This window comes from Nomascus leucogenys, chromosome 3 (genome assembly GCF_006542625.1).
Source record: "Nomascus leucogenys isolate Asia chromosome 3, Asia_NLE_v1, whole genome shotgun sequence".
Taxonomy (NCBI): Eukaryota; Metazoa; Chordata; class Mammalia; order Primates; family Hylobatidae; genus Nomascus; species Nomascus leucogenys.
The window spans coordinates 107,140,515-107,146,067 of NC_044383.1; the positions used below are offsets into that span (position 1 = coordinate 107,140,515).

The 5,553-nt window shown below is 35.4% G+C and overlaps 1 pseudogene across 1 annotated transcript; it reads left to right on the forward strand.

Moving 5' to 3' along the window:
* The first annotated feature begins 858 nt into the window (after window positions 1-858).
* On the forward strand, window positions 859-1,457 carry LOC100607524 (annotated as a pseudogene). The gene has a single exon (XR_001115494.2). The product of XR_001115494.2 is annotated as a 60S ribosomal protein L17 pseudogene (transcript).
* The last annotated feature ends 4,096 nt before the right edge of the window (window positions 1,458-5,553 follow it).

Sequence of the window (5,553 nt, forward strand, 5' to 3'; positions counted from 1 at the left end):
ATCAATACACATGACCCAGTTGACATTTAGCAATGTCAGAAATTATTTTTGAACACTGTAGGAAACATAACAAAAAGTAATACAATTGTACAATTGAGAAAACAAATTCTCAAGGAAACTGAGGTAAGTATACAGCAAAGATATTATTTTTGCATTCATAATGCCTTTGTGACTAATGGAGATATTAATGGTTTAAGTATATTTTTATGAGTAAGTATTTTTAAATCACTTCATAAAACTGTGTCAAGAATGAGAATTATCTAGACTGCACTGACTTATAAGCCAGTAGCCAATGATGAATTAATGCTTGAACAATTCTATTTCAAGCTATAATGAGCTTTATTGCCAGAGTTCTAAACAGCAACATGAACAATAAGAAGCATTAATGGATATATTTAAAATGTGCCTCTTTTTCTATTTCCTCATTTCACGTAGGTGAAACTTTTTTTCACTTTCTTCTTGCCTTCACCACATTTACCCAAGAATGGCTCAGACAGAAGTAAGCCATCTAAGATACACATAAAACTTTTTTTCTATTCATCTGTTTATCTTCAGTTTTATTTCTTTATGAATGTAGTAGTTTTTAAATATGATCCAGAATCCTCCTGCCATCGCCGCCATCCTGGCTTCAGGGGTGCCAGTCTCCAGGCCCCCGGGAGGAGAACTCCTAGGGCTACTAAATCCTCACTGGAGGCAGTGGTTTCTTATGCAGGAGGACGTGGCGGAGGGCCTGACTTTGGGAGCTGGGACTGGTCGGCCTCTGAGGTCCGCAGAGGGACGTGATGGGCGGGAATGGGGACGACCGGGCTCCTCCACTGGTGGGGGCACCGGCCCGCCATGGGGCACAGGCCTCCTGTGGTCCTTGCGGACTCCGGAGGTCCAGTGTCTAGTGGTAATCTGTGAAAATGGTTCGCTATTCACTTGACCCGGAGAACCCCACGAAATCATGCAAATCAAGAGGTTCCAATCTTCATGTTCACTTTAAGAACACTCGTGAAACTGCTCAGGCCATCAAGGGTATGCATATACGAAAAGCCACAAAGTATCTGAAAGATGTCACTTTACAGAAACAGTGCGTACCATTCCGACGTTACAATGGTGGAGTTGGCAGGTGTGCGCAGACCAAGCAGTGGGGCTGGACACAAGGTCGGTGGCCCAAAAAGAGTGCTGAATTTTTGCTGCACATGCTTAAAAACGCAGAGAGTAATGCTGAACTTAAGGGTTTAGACGTAGATTCTCTGGTCATTGAGCATATCCAAGTGAACAAAACACCTAAGGCCGCGGAACCTACAGAGCTCATGGTCGGATTAACCTATACATGAGCTCTCCCTGCCACACTGAGATGATCCTTATGGAAAAGGAACAGATTGTTCCTAAACCAGAAGAGGAGGTTGCTCAGAAGAAAAAGATATCCCAGAAGAAACTGAAGAAACAAAAACTTATGGCACGGGAGTAAATTCAGCATTAAAATAAATGTAATTAAAAGGAAAAAATAAATAAATAAATAAATATGGTCCAAAATTATTTGACACTGCTCACTCTGTCACTACTTGATCAACAGAATCCAGCTGAAGTGACACAATGCCAATTTTCAAGTCCAGGACATTAAGAAACTGGGAGGTTTTACTTGCTGGCTCTTGAGACACTCTCTAAAACAAAGTCACCACGTTATAAGGAAGCCCAAGCACCCCACGGAGAAGCCCACATAAAAATGTCCACATGGAATCCTCAGCCTTCAGCCCTTCCTGAGCTCCCAGCCAAACAGTCGCCATCAACATGACAACCATCAACATATGAGTTAACCATCTGAGAAGTGGGTTCTTCAGTTCTCCATCAAACTTGCTTAGATGATAACTCCTGGAGCAGACACAAGCTTTTCATGACAAACTCTGCACAAGCACAGATACATGCACTAAATACACCATTGTGATTGTTTTAAGCCACTAAAGTTTTGGGGGGTTTTGTTGTTTGTTGCTTGTTTTTTTGTTTGTTTAAGCAGTTTTTTTATGATGCTCCAGTTCTTGAAGTATAGATTACACTAGATGAAAGGACACTATTCTTTCCCAGTGTAATTCTCAAAGACAACCACTCTGCATTCTCTAAATGGGCTCAGTATATGCCTGAGGAAAAGTGAATTAAGATTTATGTAGGAAATAGTCATCAACATACACAATTCAGAAATTCAGACAAGCAACATCAGTGTTTCTTTGATTATTCTAAGCATCCTCCAAAACAAAAACAATTTGCCTTCTAAAGCTCATATTATACTGATTATTGGATAATTTAGCTAATGCCTAACATACTGCATTATTGACATAATTGGTACACTAAGGCACTTTTATGAGTTCTTTTAAAGTGGAGTCCACACACATTAAAAACTGAAGAAGTCACTTAAATTCTGAGTTTCAGTTTTCATATCTACAAAATAAAAATAATATCAAGTATTTTTATTTTAAAAATTCATAATGAGGATGAAGATAGGTTGGTAAATGAGTACAAAAATATAGTTAGATAGAAGGCATAAGATCTAGTATTAGAAAGTATGGAGTATATCTCAGTGTCTGAAGTAATGAATGTCTCCGTTACCCTTATTTGATTATTACATATTTTATGCATGTATCAAAATATCACATGTACCCCCAAAATATATGCAACTATTATGTATCAGTTAAAAATTAGTGAGGATATAATGAATATAAAAAAACTGGTAAAACATCTGATACCCAACAAATAGTAGCTATTATTATAATTACATGTAATATATAAGAAAAATCTTAAGCTTGTGCTCTAAATCATAGTTCTGAGTAATTTTTTTTGCTATCACATATCTGTTCTGATATAAATGTTGATAAAAATTACAAGACAAAAGTAAATGGGAGTAAATAAAAAATTATATTTTTATATAAAAAATGAGTGATTACTACAGGTTGAATAAGAATGGAACATTTATAGTTAGTGTGAAGAAGATTTTAGAGGTTTTACCTGACCTAAAGTTCAACATGAGTTTATGATATGCTTTCTAACATAATTTTAGCCTTGTTAATAGAAAAAAATTCAAAATATTTGAAATACGATGTCATCATCATGGACAAAGATGAAACACCAGTTTTACTGTTGCATTTGTTATGGGTACCAAATCCTAAAAGAAATTTTGACAAATAAGTGTCTGCAGAGAAAGTGAGGGATTTGAAAGTCATTTATAAAGAAAGATGAACTCTTATATACTAATATTTACCTTGAAGTAAGAAAAATAAAGGAACAATGATAATAATTGCCTTTAAATATAAGACACAGGAACTGATTTTCTTCCAAACAGGCATACCAACAATCAATTGGTAAAAGAATATAGAATACAGTAGGGGTCAGTGATCTTGGGATGATATGACGATAAATAAACAGTGGGCATTCACTGAGAAGGAAGAATGTGGTTATGCATATGCTGTGTGGAAAATCTCAAGCACGACATGGATGGGAGAAAAATGAAAAAAAAAACTAGGGAACCTTAGGTGATCTCTATGGTGCATTTCACCTCTACAGATATGAATATGCAAAGGCAAATCTTTTATTTTTCTTTACTTATTTATTTACTTATTTTAGAAAAAAGAATGAGAATGTGAAACAGATATAGGCACATTGAAAAGTAATAAGCTGCTATGAAAGAGCAAGCATTTGGAGTTATTTAAATCTCTGCTCTGCCTCTGATCAGGCAAATGCCTTACTTTATTTTTTTAAATCATCAATAAAACAGAGAAATTTAGCTTATAAATTTAACTATTAAATTTGTTACTTTCTAAAGGTATGTGGTACGCCTATAAATATTGTTTATTATAAAAGTATAGCTCCAATGGAAAAGTGTTTGTAATAAAACTATGTGTGTATAAGTACATATACATATGAAATACATATTTTCAAGAGATCAATTTAAGAGAAAAAATTATTTAATCTTTCTATAGAAAATAAGCTCTACAAGTTGAAAAATTATCATTAGCATTATAAATATATTTAAAATATACTTGGTTCCCAAAGATTTACTCTTCTATTCCTTCTATTAAATAAATAATTCACCATAACCTATTTAAAAGACATTTCCTTTACTATCTTATATATACCTTTAAATATATTACGTTATTTTTCTCACATAAGTGTTTGGAATATTTAGGTAATACATCAATATGATTTTTAAGTTCTCGTTGATTTATGGAAACTGAACAAGTATTGTTCTAACTTTTTGTCCAAAGTTATGCTCGAACATATTATTTTTAACCTTGCGTAGAGATAGGAAGATAATTTTGCTAATCAAGACTGTGTTTCTTCTTTGCCCTTCCATGAATTCAAAATTCCCATTTTCATCTATATAATTAACAATCATTCCCATTAATCACTGAGTTTGATCATTCTTATATTTCAGAAAATGCATGAATATATAAAATTATTCATATGAACTCTAATGACAATGTAAAAACCCCTCATTTTAGAATAAAAGTATTTAGAAATTTTGTTTTTTATATAAATCTCCTTTATTTGAATTTTAAAATTAAGTTTAGAAAACAAGAGTAAGTAAACAAAAAGCCCAATTTAAAAATGAACAAACTATCTTAACACCTTACCAAAGAATATGTACAGATGGAAAATTTGCCTATGAAAAGATGTTAAGTATCTTATGTCATAAGGGAATAACAAATTAAAACAACAATGAAATACCACTACACACCTGTTAGAATGGCCAAAATCCAAAACACAGACATAACGAAACAAGGAGCAACAGGCATTCTCATTTATTGCTGCTGGGAATGCAAAATGGCACAGCCACTCTGGAGGATAGTTTGGCACTTTCTTATAAAACTAAGCATAAATGTACTATACAATCCAGTAATCTGCTCCTTGACACTTACCCAAAGGAGTTGAAGACATGTCTACACAAAAACTTGCACATGAATGTTTATAGTAGCTATACTCATAATTGTTAAAACATGGAAGCAACCAAAATGTCCTTCAGTAGGTGAATGATAAATAAACTTTTGTCATCCAAACAACAGAATATACTTCAGAGCTAAAAAGAAATGAGCTATCAAACCACGAAAAGACATGGAGGAAAGGTAAATGCATATTAGTAAGTGAAAAGAGTCTATCTCAAAAGACCACATATGAAGAAAGATATATTTTGGATGGGGGAAGGAGAGTAAAATGAACACCTGACTTTTCCTCAGTCCCAGCATCAGGCTCAGCTCATTGAAATCTGGTGCTAGCCCAGCCCCCAAATATCAGACTCCAGGCTGGCATCTACAGACCAAGCCTTCAGGCCACTTTCACAGCTAGGCCAGCCCCCCACAACCTCAGGCTCCAGAATAGTAGCTGTGGCCCTAGGATTCAGGCCTGCCACAGAGTCAGGTTAGCCCTGGTATCCCCAAGGGTAGTTCCCACAAACTTAGGTTCCAGTCCAATGCCAGGTTCCAAGCAGGCCTTCATGGCCCCACAATCCAGAAGAGTCAGGTCCAGGCCTACCCCAGTAGACTCCAGCACCAGACAGGTCCCTCAAGACCTATGGTTCCTGGC